Source organism: Dendrobates tinctorius, unplaced genomic scaffold, assembly GCF_039654945.1.
Source record: "Dendrobates tinctorius isolate UK_male_01 unplaced genomic scaffold, ASM3965494v1 ptg000003l, whole genome shotgun sequence".
Lineage (NCBI taxonomy): Eukaryota > Metazoa > Chordata > Amphibia > Anura > Dendrobatidae > Dendrobates > Dendrobates tinctorius.
Genome location: NW_027361671.1, coordinates 67,971,107 through 67,991,430, shown reverse-complemented (window position 1 = coordinate 67,991,430; position 20,324 = coordinate 67,971,107). Strand labels below are relative to the sequence as shown.

The following is a 20,324-nucleotide window of genomic DNA, read 5'->3' as shown; positions in this document are numbered from 1 at the left end:
TTATCACTTATGCCGTCTTTCTTTCCCGGAAGTCCATTCCTCCGCCTCTATCGGATTCTGAAAGAAAATTACCCTTCCCTCATCTACTACTCTAAGCCTGGCTGGGTACGCCATAGAATAGATCACATTGAAGCTCTTCAAGCGTCTTTTGATTAAGGTAAATGAGGCTCTTCGCTTCTGTAGATCTGCCGAAAAATCTGGAAATAGCATCACAGTAGTATTGTCATACTTTATTACTTGGGCCTTCCGCGCCAATTTTAGGATATAGTCTGTCTTTCCAATTGAGAAATCTGGCCAACAAGGGTCTTGGAGGCGCCCCTGGGGGATTTGGTCTCCCAGGTACCCGGTGTGCCCTCTCCACCGTGTACGCAGCAGAGAAGGTGGCCTCCGGAAACAAAGTACGGATCCATTTTTCCACAAAAGCACTCGGATTGTTCCCTTCAGCTCTCTCTGGCAATCCAATGATACGGATATTATTTCGCCTTGATCTATTCTCCAGATCATCCTGCTTTTGTATACATACAGTCATGGCCAAAAGTATTGACACCCCTGCAATTCTGTCAGATAATATTCAGTTTCTTCCTGAAAATGATTGCAAACACAAATTCTTTGGTATTATTATCTTCATTTAATTTGTTTTAAATGAAAAAACACAAAAGAGAATGAAGCAAAAAGCAAAACATTGATCATTTCACACAAAACTCCAAAAATGGGCCGGACAAAAGTATTGGCACCCTCAGCCTAATACTTGGTTGCACAACCTTTCGCCAAAATAACTGCGACCAACCGCTTCCGGTAACCATCAATGAGTTTCTTACAATGCTCTGCTGGAATTTTAGACCATTCTTCTTTGGCAAACTACTCCAGGTCCCTGATATTTGAAGGGTGCCTTCTCCAAACTGCCATTTTTAGATCTCTCCACAGGTGTTCTATGGGATTCAGGTCTGGACTCATTGCTGGCCACCTTAGAAGTCTCCAGTGCTTTCTCTCAAACCATTTTCTAGTGCTTTTTGAAGTGTGTTTTGGGTTATCGTCCTGCTGGAAGACCCATGACCTCTGAGGTAGACCCAGCTTTCTCACACTGGGCCCTAAATTATGCTGCAAAATTTGTTGGTAGTCTTCTGACTTCATAATGCCATGCACACGGTCAAGCAGTCCAGTGCCAGAGGCAGCAAAGCAACCCCAAAACATCAGGGAACCTCCGCCATGTTTGACTGTAGGGACCGTGTACTTTTCTTTGAATGCCTCTTTTTTCTTCTGTAAACTCTATGTTGATGCTTTTGCCCTAAAAGCTCTACTTTTGTCTCATCTGACCAAAGAACATTCTTCCAAAATGTTTTAGGCTTTTTCAGGTAAGTTTTGGCAAACTCCAGCCTGGCTTTTTTATGTCTCGGGGTAAGAAGTGGAGTCTTCCTGGGTCTCCTACCATACAGTCCCTTTTCATTCAGATGCCGACGGATAGTACGGGTTGACACCGTTGTACCCTCGGACTGCAGGGCAGCTTGAACTTGTTTGGATGTTAGCGGAGGTTCTTTATCCAACATCTGCACAATCTTGCGTTGAAATCTCTTGTCAATTTTTCTTTTCCGGCCACATCTAGGGAGGTTAGCCACAGTGCCGTGGGCTTTAAACTTCTTGATGACACTGCGCACGGTAGACACAGGAACATTCAGGTCTTTGGAGATGGACTTGTAGCCTTGAGATTGCTCATGCTTCCTCACAATTTGGTTTCTCAAGTACTCAGACAGTTCTTTGGTCTTCTTTCTTTTCTCCATGCTCAATGTGGTACACACAAGGACACAGGACAGAGGTTGAGTCAACTTTAATCCATGTCAACTGGCTGCAAGTGTGATTTAGTTATTGCCAACACCTGTTAGGTGCCACAGGTAAGTTACAGGTGCTGTTAATTACACAAATTAGAGAAGCATCACATGATTTTTCGCACAGTGCCAATTCTTTTGTCCACCCTCTTTTTTATGTTTGGTGTGGAATTATATCCAGTTTGGCTTTAGGACAATTCTTTTTGTGTTTTTTCATTTAAGACAAATTAAATGAAGATAATAATACCAAAGAATTTGTGTTTGCAATCATTTTCAGGAAGAAACTGAGTATTATCTGACAGAATTGCAGGGGTGTCAATACTTTTGGCCATGACTGTAGCTCCAGACTGTGTTCCAATGTTCTGATCCGCTCATTTAGAGGCGCTGTATGGTCCTTGAGACTTGAGATTCTGTCCTCCGCCTGCCGGACCTTTTCTCCCAAATTAGACATATCATTGTGGAGGAGTCCCAGGTCAGTTTTACCTTCTTCAATTTTCAGGGTCAGTGAAGCTGTACTACCTTGAATGGCAATCAACAGTTGTTCGGATACCCGTTTAAGAGTGGGCTCCGTATCCATATCCTCTGAGGTTTGGGAGATTAATACCTCCTCTTGAATTGATTTGAGGATTTTTGCGAGGACGTTAGATTATTGCCTCTGGCATAGGTCTTGAGTTTATCAGCAGCGGATTGCGATTTAGAGGGACTCATAGCGTCACTTCGGTTCATAAACAATATGAGGGTAAATCACATGGCTGGACAAAAGGTATGTGCCTCAGAGATTATAGTAGTGGCTCAGACCTAAAGAGAAGAATAAAAGCAAGGGTCACATAGTCCTTTCTCTATCGGATTCAATTACAAGAAAATCTATGTACAGTAGAGACTCCCAGACTAGCCACTGGGTGGCAGCAATACATCATATAGAAGCACCTTGAACCTAAATGCCCAATGCCTCCTTTATTTGTTGTAAGTCGGGGGTGTCCCTCAGCAAGGGGGGCTGCTCCAGCCACTCCGCTCCAAGTGAGGAGCGTGAATTCAGTTATGATCCTCTTCCCTGTGGGCACCCACGGCACCAAGAGGTATCCCTCCGCTCCTCAATGCTGCGCAGTCACACGCAGGTCAGCCGGGTTTAACAGCCAAATCGCCGGTGTGCCTCCCGCCAGAGGGCAGCCCCAGGTACTTAGGGCAGGGGAAGATGTCACACGCAGGTCACACGCAGTCACAGTCACAGTCACACGCAGGTCAGCCGGGTTTAACAGCCAAATCGCCGGTGTGCCTCCCGCCAGAGGGCAGCCCCAGGTACTTAGGGCAGGGGAAGATGTCCCCGCTGATCCTTTTGCTTGAAGACCGCATATCTTGTTCTCAGAAAGTCTCCTCAGGGAAGGTATGGAGATGGGTGATATCCTTCCGCCGCTTCTGCACTGCTCCCGTCTTCACTTCTGCAAGGCTGATATTTTGCAGTTTATTTGGTAAAGGGACTTGATAGGCAGGATCCAGTTGATCCAGGGAGATCAGGGTAAACTTCTGAGCCAAATAGGGATTTTAATGCGATTCTTCAGTCGCTTTTATGGCCGTTTTATAAGTATTAAATCAGGAGCTCTGGACCTTTGCCTCCTACCCAGTCAGGATCCTAGGCCACGCCCCCTGGAAAAGACTTTTCAATTGTACGGCTGTACGTTATAAACTTCTGTGAAGCCCTTGTGGGTTCAAAGTTCTCATCACATATCTAGATAAGTTCCTTGGGGGGGTCTAGTTTCCAAAATGGGGTCACTTGTGGGGAGTTTCCACTGTTTAGGCACATCAGAGGCTCTCCAAACGTGACATGGCGCCCGATATCACATCCAGCCAATTTTGCGTTGAAAACGTCAAACAACGCTCCTTCCCTTCTGAGCTCTGCCATGCACCGAAACAGTGGCTCCCCCCACATATCAGGTATCAGCATACTCGGGACAAGTTGTATAATAACTTTTGCAGTCCAATTTCTCCTGTTACCCTTGGTAAAATAAAAATTGGAGCTGAAGTAATTTTTTTTGTGAAAAAAAGTTAAATGTTCATTTTTTTTTTTTTTTTTAAACATTCAAAAAATTCCTGTGAAGCACCTGAAGTGTTAATAAACTTCTTGAATGTGGTTCTGAGCACCATAAGGGGTGCAGTTTTTAGAATGGTGTCACTTTTGGGTATTTTCTATCATATAGACCCCTCAAAGTAACTGTAAATGTGATGTGGTCCCTAAAAATAAAATGGGGTTGTAAAAATGAGAAATCGCTAGTCAAATTTCAACCCCTATAAGTTCCTAACAAAAAAAAAAGATTTTGGTTCCAAGATTGTGCTGATGTAAAGTAAACATGTGGGAAATGTTATCTATTAAGTTTTTTGTGTGTCATATCTCTGTGATCTAAGGGCATAAAAATTCAAAGTTGAAAAATTGTGAAATTTTCAAAATTTTCACCAAATTTCCGGGGTTTTTTCCACACATAAACACAAGTTATATGAATAAAATTTTACCACTAACATGAAGTACAATATGTCACGAGAAAACAAAGTCAGAATCACCAAGATCCATGGAAGTGTTCCAGAGTTATTACCTCATAAAGGGACAGTGGTCAGAATGGTAAAAATTGGCCCGGGCATTAACATGCAAACCACCCTTGGGAGTAAAGGGGTTAAGAAAGGCTCACGGTCTGAAGAGCTGAAATGTCGCACAAACATGGGTGGAAAAAGATCAGTTTTCACTATCTCACGTTTGGAGTTCGGCCTTTTTTTGCCGTCTGTCACGATTAATGAATATATATCTATATCAATCTCTATTCATATGTTACATTTATATGTAAAACAATAACTGCATACATGAATCATTTATCATACAGACTGGAGCCAATCCATTAGCAGGATCTATTGTAGAACTAACAGACTTCTTCAGACTCCAACATCTTGGATGTAAGTGGGATTTCTTGACCGGCTGAATAAGTTTGTGTGACCCTGATCCGTTTCCCATGGAGTTCTGTCACTCTTCTTATTCCGCTCTACATTACACCATTATATATGATACTGGTTACACAGTGATTTTGGCCGTGGTGCAGACTGTGCAGCAGAATCATTGTAAGGTGCTGCTACATGACATAGCAGGTAAAATAAAGTAAGTAGGGTCACATTACCTCCCCCTATGTACCGCAACAAACAGATAAAAAAAATCAGAACTTGTCACCCCACCGCAGGGGTGGTAATGTGACCCTCCTCACCGACATACCATGTAGCAGCGGCACAGAACGAAGTTTGGCAGCTTGACCTACAGTATGTTGTGACCAAACATCGGGTAGCCCCAGCGTAGGCTAGACTGCGTGTAGGCTAGCGTCACTGCCATGCCAACATCAGCTGCTGTCCTCCGATTGGCTGGCAGTATGTATTGCAGTGCAGGGACCCAGCACATCTCTGCACCGTAACACAAGTCAGTCCTCGGGTGCACATCCAACTGACATAAGCACTTGCATCAGCATGGGCAGTCGCACTTTCTGCAACCACAAACATTACGACCCCTGGGTAATGTAGAGGACATGTGATGACTATCTCCATTGTGGATGTGGTGTGAGGTGTAGTGATCGGTGCTGCACTGCCACAGATTACTGCTCAGTCAGCCCCAATGCTGAATGAATGAGGTCAGTGCTGGGGCAGATTACTAGCAGCCAATGCTGTGTATTGAAGGGCAGAATGCAGCGCTGGACAACTGAGCCAGGCAGTGCTAACTCTGGGGGTGAGGTTAGAAAAGAAAGCACATGGAGTTGCACAGTCTGGAGAGTACCATGCAAACGAAAGTGGTGCAGGAAATGAAGTGAAATTAAACAGGAAAGAAAGGTTGAGAATAAAAACAATTTATTGGGGTGTCTTACAAAATTATCTTCAATAAAAAATAAAATTGGTTGGACAACCTCGTGGTTGTTTGCCAGGTGGTAAGTGTCGGCTCTTGCCAGGTGAATAGGTGGCAGCTGGGTACCAGGTGGTAGGTGGGGTCTGGTTGCCTGGTGGTAAGTGGCAATTGGTTGCCACATGGTAGATGGTGGCTGGTTGCCAGGTGGTAGATGGCGGCTGGTTGACAGGTGGTAGGTGGCAGCTGGTTGCCAGGTGATGGGTGGTGGCTGGTTTCCAGGTGGTAGATGGCTGCTGGTTGCCAGGTGGTAGGTGGCGGCTGGTCGCCAGATGGTAGGTGGGGCCCATTGCCAGGTGGTAGGTGGCAGCTGGTTACTAGGTGGTAAGGGGCGATTGTTGCCAGGTAGTAGGTGGTGGCTGATTGCCAGATGATAGGTGGCAGCTGTTGCCTGGTGGTAGGTGGCAGCTGTTGCCAGGCAGTTGGTGGTGGCTGGTTTGTCATGTGATAGGTGGCGGATGTTGCCAGGTGGTAGGTGGCGGATGTTGCCAGGTGGTAGGTGGCGGATGTTGCCAGGTGGTAGGTGGCGGCTGGTTGCCAGGTGGTAAGTGGCGGCTGGTTGCCAGGTGGTAAGTGGCGGCTGGTTGCCAGGTGGTAAGTGGCGGCTGGTTGCCAGGTGGTAAGTGGAGGTTGGTTGCCAGGTGGTACGTGGCAGCTTGTTGGTGGGTGGCGGCTGGTTGCCAGGTGGTAATTGGCGACTGATTGCCAGGTGGTACGTGGCGGCTGGTTGCTAGTTGGTGGGTGGTGGCTGGTTGCCAGGTGGTAAGTGGCAGCTTGTTGCTAGTTGGTGGGTGGCGGCTGGTTGCCAGGTGGTAATTGGCGACTGATAGCCAGGTGGTGCGTGGCGGCTGGTTGCTAGTTGGTGGGTGGCGGCTGGTTGCCAGGTGGTAAGTGGCAGCTTGTTGCTAGTTGGTGGGTGGCGGCTGGTTGCCAGGTGGTAATTGGCGACTGATTGCCAGGTGGTACGTGGCAGCTTGTTGCTAGTTGGTGGGTGGTGGCTGGTTGCCAGGTTGTAATTGGCGACTGATAGCCAGGTGGTACGTGGTGGCTGGTTGCTAGTTGGCGGCTGGGTGCCAGGTGGTACGTGGCGGCTGGTTGGTGGGTGGTGGATGTTGCCAGGTCATAAATTGCATCTGGTTGCCAGGTGGTACGTGGCGGCTGGTTGCTAGTTGGTGGGTGGCGGCTGGTTGCCAGGTGGTAGGTGGCGGCTAGTTGCCACATGGTAGGTTGTGGCTGGTTGCCAGGTGGTAGGTGGTGGCTTTTGCCAGGTGGTAGGTGGTGGCTTTTGCCAGGTGGTAAGTGGCAGCTGGTTGCCAGGTGGTAGGTGGCGGCTGTTGTCAGGTGGTAGGTGTCGACTGGTTGCCCGGTGGTAGGTGGGGGCTGGTTGCCAGGTGGTAGGTGGCTTTTTCCTATGTAGAATGGAGATGCAACAAACAATGTTAAAGCGTATTTCACTCACAAGATATTGATGATTTGAGGACCTACAGTATGTCACAAAAATAAGCAAGTGTAAATGGCCATATTATGCGCAATTAAACATTTTTTTTTCTCCCGTGTGTCATGTGGCTCATTAATTTTACAAGATCTCAGGTGTGAATGGGGAACAGGTGGGTTAAATTTGGTGTTCTCTCTCTCACACTCTCTCATATTGGTCAGTGGAAGTTCAACATGGTGTAAGTTGCCCAAGTGAGGTAGTCGTGGCTGAGCTTCAGCTCCCACTCGCTCTGGCATCCTACAGACAAGATGTGTCTCAGTCCTCGTGTGCTGCTAAGTATGTGGCGCTTTCCAGTTACTTCTGACCTGCAGACCTCTTCTGACTCCAGGAATCCTTCTTCTGGAACCAGGGCACCAATTAATCCAGGAAACACGTGGTTCATAAAAACCAAACTCTTACTTTGTGAATAGCAGTCTGTACAATATTTTCAAGTAGATGCAAAGGATAAAGCATCTTTCCCACAGGTACTGGATACAACTTCTGTACTGGTTCTCTGTTTAGGTGGCATATTCCCCTCTCTGTTTTTTCTAGGTTTGCAATACCTTCTGCCCCATGTAGTCTGAGTCCATCTTTCCATGTAGATTCACAAGATTAGTGGGCCTCTGGCCCCGAACATCCATCTTGAGGTTGCCCCAGGCCATTTATTCATACTCATACTGAAGGGTATTTGAGGCAATTCACTGTCCCTATTATTAGGCTCACTATGTCCCTGGCAGCTAACTGCAGCTTGCTAGTAGACTCTCTGCTGTCCACATACTGACTGTCACTTCCTGCACTTGCCACTAGCAGTCAGTTTCCCCTTGCAAACTGGGTCGGCCACTACAGTTAACCCTATCCCAGCTAACAGCAGCCCCAGTGGGTGTAATACCTTTATCATATACCCGGGGATCAAATAAATTTAACCTTTGAGTGTCAGGCAGTAATCCATCAGCTCCTTCCACTGTTACAATTACACCTCATGGCAAAAAGCTCTCTGAGGATCTGAAAAAAAGAATTGTTGCTCTACATAAAGATGGCCCAGGGTATAAGATGATTGCCAACACCCTGAGACTGAGCTGCGGCACGGTTGCCAAGACTATGCAACAGTTTAACAAGACAGGTTCCACTCAGAATTGACCTTGCCATTGTTGAGCAAAGAAATTGAGCACGTGCTCGGCGTCATATCCAGAGGTTGAGTTTTCAAAATAGGCATATGAGTGCTGCCAGGATTATTTGAAAGGTTAAAGGTGTGGGTGGTCAGCCTGTCAGTTCTCAGACCATATATTGCATCAAATTTTTCTGCATGGCTGTCATCCCAGTAGGAAGCCTCTTTTTTAAAGATGATGCACAAGAAAGCCCGCAAACAGTTTGCTGAAGACAAGCAGACTAAAGACATGAGTTCCTGGAACTAAGCCCTGTGGTCTGATGAGACCATGATAAACTTATTTGGTTCAGATGATATCAAGCAAGTGTGATATCGGGATATGCCACGATGACCCACTGGCTGGCGGTATGTCCCTGCCTACAGTGCTATCGGCCCTGTTAGTAACCCCTGGGTAGTTCCACCTGCATCATCAGGGCCCTCGACTAGTACTACTCAGCTCCTGCTCCCAGGGAGTGTATCAGGCAGTAGGTTGTTTGCTGGGGGTGGTCACCCTCTCAGCTTCAGCCTGCTGGTCAAGGAGGAGTATACGGATCAGTCCCCTCCAGTGTGGTGCGGCCTCCCAGGGCCATAATGTCTGCTTCTATAGGGTCCTCGGGATTCAGACCTCAGGCACTTGAGGGTCCATTGGGAAGAATCTGATGGATGTCTGGACTCGAGATTTCTTGTTTTTTGTAGGACTAGTTGACGTGTTTATTGGTACCATTTTCGAGCACATGACATTTTTTGTTCGCTTTTTATTCCGAATTTTGGGAGGTAGAATGAACAAAAACCAGCATTTCATGAATTTCTTTTGGGGTGGGGGTCGTTTATATTGTTCCACATGTGGTAAAATTGATAAAGCAGCTTTATTCTTTGGGTCAGTACGATTACAGCGATACCTCATTTATATTTTTTTTATGTTTTGGCGCTTTTATACAATAAAAACTATTTTATAGAAAAAATAATTATTTTTGCACCGCTTTATTCTGAGAGCTATAACTTTTATATTTTTCTAGTGATAAAACTATATGGGGCAGCTTTTTTTTTGCGGGACAAGATGACGTTTTCAGTGGTACCACGTTCATTTATATCCGTCTTTTTGATAGCGCGTTATTCCACTTTTTGTTCGGCAGTGTGATAATAAAGCTTTTTTTTTTTTGCCTTGTGTGTTTTGTTTTGTTTTTTTTGAATGCTGTTCATTAAAGGGGTTAACTAGTGGGACGGTTTTATAGGTCGGGTCGTTACGGACGCGGCGATACTAAATATATGTACTTTTATAGTTTAGATTTTTTTTAATTCAAATATTGATTTAATGATAAAAAAAAATCAATATTTATTCTTTTATTTATTTTTTAAAATATTTTTACAACTTTTTTTTTTATTTCATTCTATCTTTTACACTGTGTTCCACTATGGGACACTCATTTTGTGCAGACTTATCGCTTATATGGCATGCAGATCTGCATGCCATATAAGCTATCAGCGCTGCACTCTGTGCACACTGACATCAGAGACTTCCTCACATGCAGTCCGCATGACAGGAAGTCTCTGAGCTCTGGCAAACCGGATGTCGTCATGACGACATAAGGTTACCATGGGAGCAATCGGAACTGCGTCATGTTGCGGGGTCTCCGATCCAAAAGCAGAGGGGCTGTCAGCTCTGACAGCCCCTCTGCCTGCTCCCAGAACGCTGCAATCATGTTTGATCGCTGTGTTCCGGTGGTTAAAGTTTCGGGAGCGATCCGTGACTGCTCCTGGCACTTAGTGTCGGGTGTCAGCTGTGAGAGTCAGCTGACACCCAGCCGCGATCAGCCGCGCTCCCCCCGTGAGCACGACTGATCTCGTATGACGTACTATTCCGTCCATAGGCATTAAGTCCCAAGGCACATGGACAGAATAGTACGTTCAATGTCAGGAAGGGGTTAAGTAAATCCTGCTGTGGCCAAAATTATCCAAATTTACAGTGTCATCATTTTCATTTTAGGCGGTCGTAATTAGGGGTGGTTATTTGGGAAAGGAATTTGGGGTTATTCCACTGAAACATTGACAATACCAGTGTCAAGACAAGGTGTCTTGCCTACAGTCAAGTATGGTGGTGTTAGTTTCATGGTTTGGGGCTGCATGAGTTCTGCTGTCTGTGTAGAGCTACAGTTAATTGAGGGAACCATGAATGTTAACATGTACTGTCACATACAGAAGCAGAGCAAGATCCCTTCCCTTCGGAAGCTGGGCCACAGGGAAGTATTCCAACATGATAACGACCCCAAACACACCTCCATGACGGCCACTGTCTAGCTATAGAAACTGAGGGTAAAGGTGCTGGCTGACCAATCATGTCTCTAGACCTAAAGCCTGTGGGCATCCTCAAATGGAAGGTGGAGGAGCCCAAGGTCTCTAACATCCACCAGTTCCATGTTTTCATCATGGAGGAGTGGAAGAGGATTCCAGTGGAAACTAGTGATGAGAGAACATGCTCGGATAACGTCTTATCCAAGCATGCCCGTGTGTTATCTGAGCATCTGGAAGTGCTCGTATATTATGTTCGAGTCCTTGCGACAGCTTGATTTGCAGCTGTTAGACAGCCTCCACACACATGGAGATTGCTTGCTTGTTAAACAGTCCCCACATGTGTTGAGGCTTTCTAAAAGCTGGAAATCATGCAGCCGCAGGGACTTGTATATAATATGCAACCACTCCCAAATGCTCGGATAAGACCCAAGCATGCTCCAATGATACGTTATGCGAGCATGTTCTCTCATCACAAGTGGCAACCTGTGAAGCTCTAGTGAACTCCATGCTCAAGAGAGTTAAGGGAGTGCTTGAAAATAATGGTGGCCACACAAAATATTGACACTTTGTGCACAATTTGGCCATTTTCACTTAGTTGTGGACTCACCTTTGTTACCATCGGTTTACACATTAATGGCTGTTTTTTGTTATTTAGAGGGCACACCAAATTCACATGTGCCCTGTTTTCTCTTTATTTCTCCATAGGCTTTTTGGCCAAGTGTGAATAGTGACCTGACCTGAAGCAGCAAGGAGAAGCCGTGTGCTTCTGGGAAATTAAATGCTGGAAGAATAGGATGGGCCACTCAGCCCTGTTAGGCCTCATTCACATGACAGTATTTTTGCATCAGTGTTTGTGTGCCAAAGCCAGGACTGGAACTTACAGAGAAAAACTATAACTGAAAGATTCAAAAAGGAGATGAATCCAGCGAGCCAGGTTTGAAGTACGTAAAAAATCTTTTTCTTTATTTCAAACGGAGATTAAAAATATTTATCCATAGCAACATATTATGAATATAGGCAGAGATAGGAAAAATTACTGCTGTAAAGCGCACGGCAAGACGCGTTTCGGCTAAACCTTTATCATTGCCATAAAGGCCGAAACGCGTCTTGCCGTGCGCTTTACAGCAGTAATTTTTCCTATCTCTGCCTATATTCATAATATGCTGCTATGGATAAATATTTTTAATCTCCGTTTGAAATAAAGAAAAAGATTTTTTACGTACTTCAAACCTGGCTCGCTGGATTCATCTCCTTTTCGCATCTATTGTTGGCAAGCGCTCCTGTCATTTATCCGTTGCTGAGAGCCTATACAGTATAGCAGCTTATGGTTTGAACCAATTGGGTAAGCTGGCATTTTTTCCTTTTTTTTTAACTGAAAGATTGACACCTGTTCTGTGTGTCGGAGACACTCCTGGTTTTGGTAAAGAAATACTGATGCAAAAATACTGATTTATAAATGAGGCCTTAAGCTGGATACACAGAAGGGCTGAAGGAGAATTAAAAAATGCAAAAAGATGAAAAAAAGAATTATCATGTTGGGCTGGTCTGTACAGGGTGGTCCATTTATATGGATACATCTGGGTTGGCCATTTATATGGATACACCTAAATAAAATGGGAATGGTTTGTGATATCAACTTCCGGTTTGTGGCACATTAGTATGTGGGAGGGGGAAAACTTTTCAAGATGGGTGGTGACCATGTTGGCCATTTTGGATCTAACTTTATAAATGGCCCACCCAGGTGTATCCATATAAATGGCCCACCCTGTATATTAACAGTAATTATACAGACTTGCAACTTTGTGGCCATTGGGGGAATAATGTTTTAAATGCCAAAACGCAGACAGAGAACAGCAGACATATAAAACTGTTTCAGAGGCCATATTGACTACCATGAATCGTACCAGCTACTTTAGTAATAAGTTAGTAAAAATTTACCGTTCTGGAAATTTCAATCTTAAATATATTACAGAATGAAGGTAAGACCCGGGAGTGACATGTAAAGAAAGAATCTTGTATACTCACTGTTTTAGATTCTGACGAAAGAGATCAGGGAAACAAAGCTCTGAAGCCTAAAATAATAGATAGAAACAAGGTAACATGAGTGCTAAGAAAGCCATCCTCCATTTCCAGAGATCTGATGATATTGAGTACACTCGCTTACTCTACAAATATGCCCAGAAGACTCATGAAATATGAGGGATCTACTGAACTCCCGGGACAGTAGGCAAGTAGCACAGTTTATATTTAGTCCTGGTCACCGACGGAATGAATGAAGTGCCAGGTAAAGCAGCTCACACCATTTAAATGAATAAAACCGCCATCATTTAACTCTTTATTGACATTCACTATACATGTATGGTTCAAATTGGTAGCGGGTCCACGGAGTGATCCCACCGCGTATCTGGCAAATAATGGCTGTGACACTCAGCAGGAACCTACCTCTAAGAGCCAAGACTGTTATTCTATTAAACGCCTCAGTCATACTCTGACAGCGACATTAAAAACCAGCATTGGGGCGTATCATTATATGTGTCCAGGTAAAGTGATCGCAGGATGCCAATGAAGATCTCCATGCTTGTCATCATGGAGATCCTTTGCGACACAGCTAGTGGCCGAGCTTCAAAGGAGAGCGTGAGCCTACTCGATGCAGCAATACCGTGGTAATGCGGAGTATAGTACAAGCCATCAGACTATCACATATTCAAGTCCCCTTAGTGGACTAACAAATACAGTAAAAAGTAAAAAAAAAGTTTTAAGGAAACATGGAAAAAAATATGTTTGCATCATTGCCTTTCTCCACCATTTAAAATGAAAGATAATTAAAAAATATATCTACGGTACCTGTGTGGTGTCACCACATCCATAAATGTCCAATCCATCAAAGCATAAAAATAATTAACCCAATCAGTAAACGCCATAAACCGACATTCAAACTGATAAAATGATGTTTTCAAAAACAAACTGTAAAAAAAATGCTGTAAGAAGCAATTAAAACGTCATATCGATCAAAAAATGGTATCAATAAGAACGTAGTCTCACCCCACAAAAAATAAGCCCTCACACAGCTCTATCGACAGGAAAACTAAAACATTATGAGCTTTGAAAAATGGTGACACAATTCTCCACATTTATTTTTTCTACAAATATCTGATTTTTTTTATCTCACCACTGAAATAATGAATAAACTAACACATGTACATGGCACACACACAAGTACATGGCACACACACACACACACATGTACATGACACACACATATACACACACGTACATGGCACACACACAAGTACATGACACACACACGTACATGGGACACACACACACGTACATGGCACACACACACAAGTACATGGCACACACACACAAGTACATGGCACATACACACACACAAGTACATGGCACATACACACACACAAGTACATGGCACACACACACAAGTACATGGCACATACACACACACAAGTACATGGCACACACACACACAAGTACATGGCACACACACACACACACAAGTACATGGCACACACACACACACACAAGTACATGGCACACACACACACACACAAGTACATGGCACACACACACAAGTACATGGCACACACACACAAGTACATGGCACACACACGCACGTACATGGCACACACACACGTACATGGCACACACACACACACGTACATGGCACACACACACACACGTACAGGACACACACGTACATGACACACACACACACAAGTATATGGCACACACACACGTACATGGCACACACACACGTACACGGCACACACACACACACACGTACACGGCGCGTACACGGCACACTCTTATATACACATATACACTGTGTTCCAAATTATTATGCAAAAAGAGTTTAGGAGTGATAAGGTTAGAATTTTTTTGTTTGTCATTTAAACTCATTGATGGTGATGTGTGTCAGGGCTCTTTATATCACTGAAAGCAATTCCAGATACCTGTGCAAATTAGTTTGGCAGGTGTGTCCAAATAAAGGCAAGACTACTTAAGAAGGCTGTTCCACATTATTAAGCAGCCTACATTTTTTGCCAAAATGGGAAAGAAAAAGGATGTGTCGGCTGCTGAGAAGCAACAAATTGTGGAGTATTTAGGTCAAGGCATGACTACAATCAACATTGCCAAGACAATTCATCGTGATCATCGCACAATCAAGAAGTATGTAGCACGTGTGCGTGCCGATAAGGATAAATTGAGGACTCTTTCCAACAGGCAATTGCGTCAGGTTAAAAGAGCAGCTGCAAAAATGCCTTGTCATAGCAGCAGACAAGTTTTTGAAGCTGCTGGTGCCTCCAACGTCCCCTGAACAACAAGATGCAGGGTCCTTCAGAGGTTTGCAGCTGTGCGTAAGCCATCCTGTCGACCACCTCTATCCACTGCACACAAGCAGAAACGGCTCCAGTGGGCCAAACGATACATGAAGACGGACTTCCAAACTGTTTTGTTCACCGATGAGTGCCGGTGCAACGCTCGATGGTCCAGATGGATGGAGTGGAGGATGGGTGGTTGATGGTCATCCCATGAAAACACGGCTAAGGCGCCAACAAGGAGGAGGTGGAGTAATGTTTTGGGCTGGAATCATGGGGAGAGAGATTGTTGGCCCCTTTAGGATCCCTGAAGGGGTAAAGATGAACTCCATAATCTATGTTTCTAAAACAGCACTTCCTGCCATGGTTCAAGAGGAAGAACCGTGCTTTCCGCAGCAAGATCATTTTCATGCATGATAATGCACCGTCTCATGCTGCAAATAACACATCTGCATCTCTGGCTGCTATGGGAGGACAAACTTATGGTGTGGCCACCATCTTCGCCTGACCTCAACCCCATTGAGAACCTCTGGAGCATCATCAAAAGGAGTGTCTATGATGGCGGGAGGCAGTTCACATCTAAGCAACAGCTCTGGGAGCGTATTCTGTCCACATGCAAAACAATTGAAGCACAAACCATCCAAAAACTGACAAATTCAATGGACGAGAGAGTTCAGAAGCTTCTTTCGAACAAGGGGTCCTATGTGCAAATGTAACATCACCTAGAATAAAGTTTTGACTTGAAAACTGTTTGATTTCATTTTGTAATAAGCTGATAATGCTTATAATTTCACAATTGACCATTTTTTTGTTCAAAATAAAAAGGTTGAAAACTCTGCTGTGCATAATAATTTGGAACATGCATTTTGTGTGTTTCTTATTTTTAAAAATATACTGTTTTCATAGGCAGTTTATTCAAAAACATTGCAATTATACTAGAATATTAGATGACTGGAAAATAACAATGACTGCAATTCATATAGGTAATGTAGAGAAAATATGAGGAAATATATTTTGCATAATAATTTGGAACACAGTGTACATGGCACACACATGCTGCACAACAAAAGCTCATTTAATGCATGTGATTCATATAAACACATACACATAGCTCACAGAGAGCACACACCACACACTACACACACATTAATTACATACACTACACACACCACACACTACACACACATCAATTACACACACTACACACACCCACACTGCTTTATGCTGGAGGGAATGAGGTGCTCCACACTATGAGCTGCAGCTTCTCCTGCTCCCAGCAGACACCTCCCTACCGTCTCCTCTGCTGTGAGTGCCCACCAGAGCAGGAGGAGCTTACAGCAGGCCAGGAGCCACCATCACCAGGAGCAGCACACACAATGGGTGCTGTACTACTTACAGTATCTCACAGCTCAGGTTGGTAGGTGTCAGGTCTTTAGCTCTCTCTTTCCCTCAGAGGCTCCATGCATGAGGACAGACACACTGGCCAATTAGTACATTGCCTGTGGTGACATCACGATCACATGGCAGGTCACATGATTGTGATGTCACTATAGGTAATCAACCAGTCTGTACACCACAAACTTCATAGATTATCAGTGGAGCTTCTGTTGTAGATGCTGGGGGCCCCAAGGGAGTGGGGGCCCTAGGCAGCGGCCTAGTCTGCCTTGCCTTAACGCCGGCCCTGGGCACTGTCCAATTAGAAGGCATCAAAGAACCTTCAGGGGAAAAAACTCCTCCAGAACGTCTTAAAAATCAGGCATATAAGATGCATGAGTGGTAACAATAAATGGCTGCTATCTGTGCATTCAGGTATGCACAGTTTTGCTCAGTACAGGTATACAATTTACAGGTTTGCTCAGTAATCTCTGCTCTTACCCGCTCTTGGTCTTCTGTGCTTTGGTTTCGAAGGTCTCTTCCCTAAAGTACATGAAACATATAACGTGTAAATGTGCAAGTAATGGTGGGGATTAGGATTTGTAAGAGGTATATTTTGAGGAGCAGGGAAGACAGAGGAAATTCCTCATTTTCTTCAACCCAAATACTTTCTTACCAAAATTTGTCCATTTCCTACATCACACAGATAAAGGGGTTTCCCAGGATTAAAATACTGATGACCAATTAGGATATGCCCCCAATACCAGAAGAGCCAGTGTTATGTGCAAGCAAACTAGGCATTTTCCTAGCCATTGGCATCATAGATGCCGACACAATTGAAAGCAATGATGGAAGCTGCCTTTTACTGTATGTGGCTGCATTGTACTCTTTGGGAGTGGCATTATACTCTAAGGGACTGCATTATAATCTATGGGGCTGCATTTTTCTCTAAGGGCTGCATTATAGCCTTTGGGGGCTGCATTGTTCTCTAGGGGTTTGCATTATACTATTTGAGACTGCATTACATTATATGAGGCTGCATTATATTATATTATAAGGATGCATTATATATTACGGGGGCTGCATTATATTATATTGGGGGCTGCAGTATACTCTATGGGTGCTATGGCATCACATTCCAGTTCTTGTAATACTTTATTGTGTACTCACTGTAAATCTATGCATATCCTGTGATTCAGTGTGCTTTATATCATGCCCTGATTTGGGAGTATGTCTTCTGGCTGAATGCATTATTTAGTGTCACTCTATTTTACTATTTCTATAATTGTACACCTTGGACTTTGCTATTGTCATGATCCAGACCGGGTTTTGAGTCCTGTTTCCCCCTTTTCCCAGTCTGGTCATGTCAAGAGTTAATCTTTCCCAGCCTCAGTCTGAGTTCAGGTTGGCTATTTATCGCCGCTGCTTCCTGCAGGCGATGTCAGGTATAGTTTTTGCCTAGGGCTGCTGTAGCTGACTCTGATTGCTCTGATTTGTACTGCTGCGTTGGCTGTCTGAACCCGTGTCTCTGTTTTCCCCTATTCCCGTCTTGACTCAGTGTTTTCCTTCAGTGTGCTGACTTCCTGGTTTTCACTTAGCTTGTATCCTGACCTGCTTTTGTCTCTTGTCTTTGGCATATTCGCTCCTGACCGTTACTCATCCCCTGACTTATCTCTGACCCCGAGTTTGCTTATTCCTTTGGTACTGCGCTACAGTCTAGGATTTGACCCGGCTTGTTTGACTTCTCTGCTGCCACCTGGTGGTAGCCTCACTGTTGCATTGCAGGCCTGCTCTGTTTAGGTGCAGTCCTGCTTCCAATCCACTGCCATCTAGTGGAGCCTGCACCTACCTGCATTGCAGCAGCGTGAAAGCTATCTGATCTTTGATCAATGGAGTGTAATTCTATTATACACACAATATATACTGTATGCATAAGTACTCTACATGCTGTATACATACACTAATATACTGTATACATACACTATATACTGTGTACATACCTATACACACCCTATATACATATGCACACACTTTATATACTACATATATAAAAATACTCTATATACTGTATACATAAGTGGTCTAAATGCCGTATACAAATACACACTTATATACTATATACTGTACATACAGTATACACACACTGTAAACATACACATACTGTATACACATATATACGCACACTATATACTACATATATACATACACATATATACTGTATGGCTAAGTACTCTACATACTGTATACACATTATATACTACAGTACACACACAGAGTTTGGGCCACATATATACATACACACTATATACTGTGTGTACACATTAATCTTTGTTATATCTGCCGCTCTTCACTTCCAAGATCCTTCTGTATACACACTCATCGCAGGACAGTCGTGGAGGCGATGGCATCATGACGAGGAGGGGGACGCAGTACAGATAGGACTGAAGGCTACTTTCTGTCTTGTCTACCCACTGCTGTGTTGTGAACCCTTCCCCTCAGCCCACTTTCAGCTTCTGACACAATGTTGGTCGGAAGCTGAGAATGATGTGACAAGACCATGGAGGATGTACAGCACAAACTAAGTAATGCTGTGCATCCTCTGTTCTCTTCATGGAGCAGACACATTTTTGACACCCTTAACACTGACCCTAAATAATAATAAGCAGAATCAATTTCAGAATACTTGTTTAACCCTCCACCACAGTCAAGGGCCTATCATGTGACCCCTTGGAAAATTGTATTGTCCACCCCTGGGTGAAAGAAAATCAAAATGATTGATATAGAATATTTATTCCATATGAATAATATATATCAGTCATCTCTACTTACAGTTGGAAGTGGTTTTTACAAAGCAGGCCCTTAATATAAATTCCCGAGAGAACGGACATGCTATTATTAAGTTGAGCCACTAGAAATAACCAGGGGGATCGCCTGTGGGGGTGACACTACTGAATAGAGCGTAATAGAAAGCACTGGACCATCGGGTGGGAGCAGTAAATAGCCGTACTCCACCAGTGACTCAAGTGAAAACACAAGCTTGTAGAGTAGATCTGGCTGGTCAAATAGCGTTATATTTCCAGGAATAACATACGTACCGGATGGTTTCCAGGGATGGACGCCAGATATTCTTTCTATATCTGTTTGGCCTGAAAGCTGGTGGTGTCGTCTTAATGTTGTAGATCCATCTTCTGGAGAAGTGAAGAAAAGAAAAGTAGTGACAAAGATTACACAGCAGCGAATGGATCACAGTGACCTCAGACCCACAATGATCCGACAAAGGTGACAGATCGGAGCGACTGCACCAATCAAGGTGTAGTGTAACTTCAGGGGGCGCCACGATCTAATAGCAGCTTCCTCTACCGGCAGCTTCTTTCTCAGCGCAGGTGATGGAGAACTAAGTAATGTGTATTTTTACTGGACCATTTAATTTTTTATAGAGCCTAAGGCCAAAATTTTTCCAAGTAATGTAACCAGAATTTTGGCTTAAATTGCTTTGAAAAGTTGCAAAACTTTGGCACAAATTGGAGTTCCACAAAAATTGTGCAACTTTTGGCATTTTCACATCAGTTTCTCCCAGCTCCACCAAAATGGACATCGCTGTGACAAGATAGGGGTGCAGCGGGGGCGTGACATCACAGCTTTCCTAATACATGACATGCCATGAAATTCCCTACTCCAGAACTCTTACTCCGGTCTGAGACTGGGATAATGTTTCTGGTGTGTTGCACAGAAGTGCACGCCACTTGTCAGATGCTCCTGGTTCATGAAGAGGCAGACACCCCTTCATGGAGAGTCTGACCCCACCACGTCCCCTCATCAAGACCAGCCAGATCTATCAGGGCCTTAGTTTATCTTTCTTAATATATCTCCGATAGTTTTTTTGTTCTATTAACAAAAGTTACTGTTTCTTAAAGTTAAAATTAGTCACATTATTAAGGGGTTAAAATGCACTTAAGGCCCCAGAGTGATG

The 20,324-nt window shown here is 44.1% G+C and overlaps 1 long non-coding RNA gene across 1 annotated transcript; it reads right to left on the bottom strand.

Annotated features, from left to right (window-relative positions):
• Window positions 1-6,626: 6,626 nt before the first annotated feature.
• On the bottom strand, window positions 6,627-16,428 carry LOC141091083 (uncharacterized). Its single transcript, XR_012232421.1, has 3 exons — window positions 16,377-16,428; window positions 12,669-12,715; window positions 6,627-7,145 (listed from the first exon to the last, which is right to left on the bottom strand). It is a non-coding gene; the product is annotated as an uncharacterized lncRNA (long non-coding RNA).
• Window positions 16,429-20,324: the final 3,896 nt, after the last annotated feature.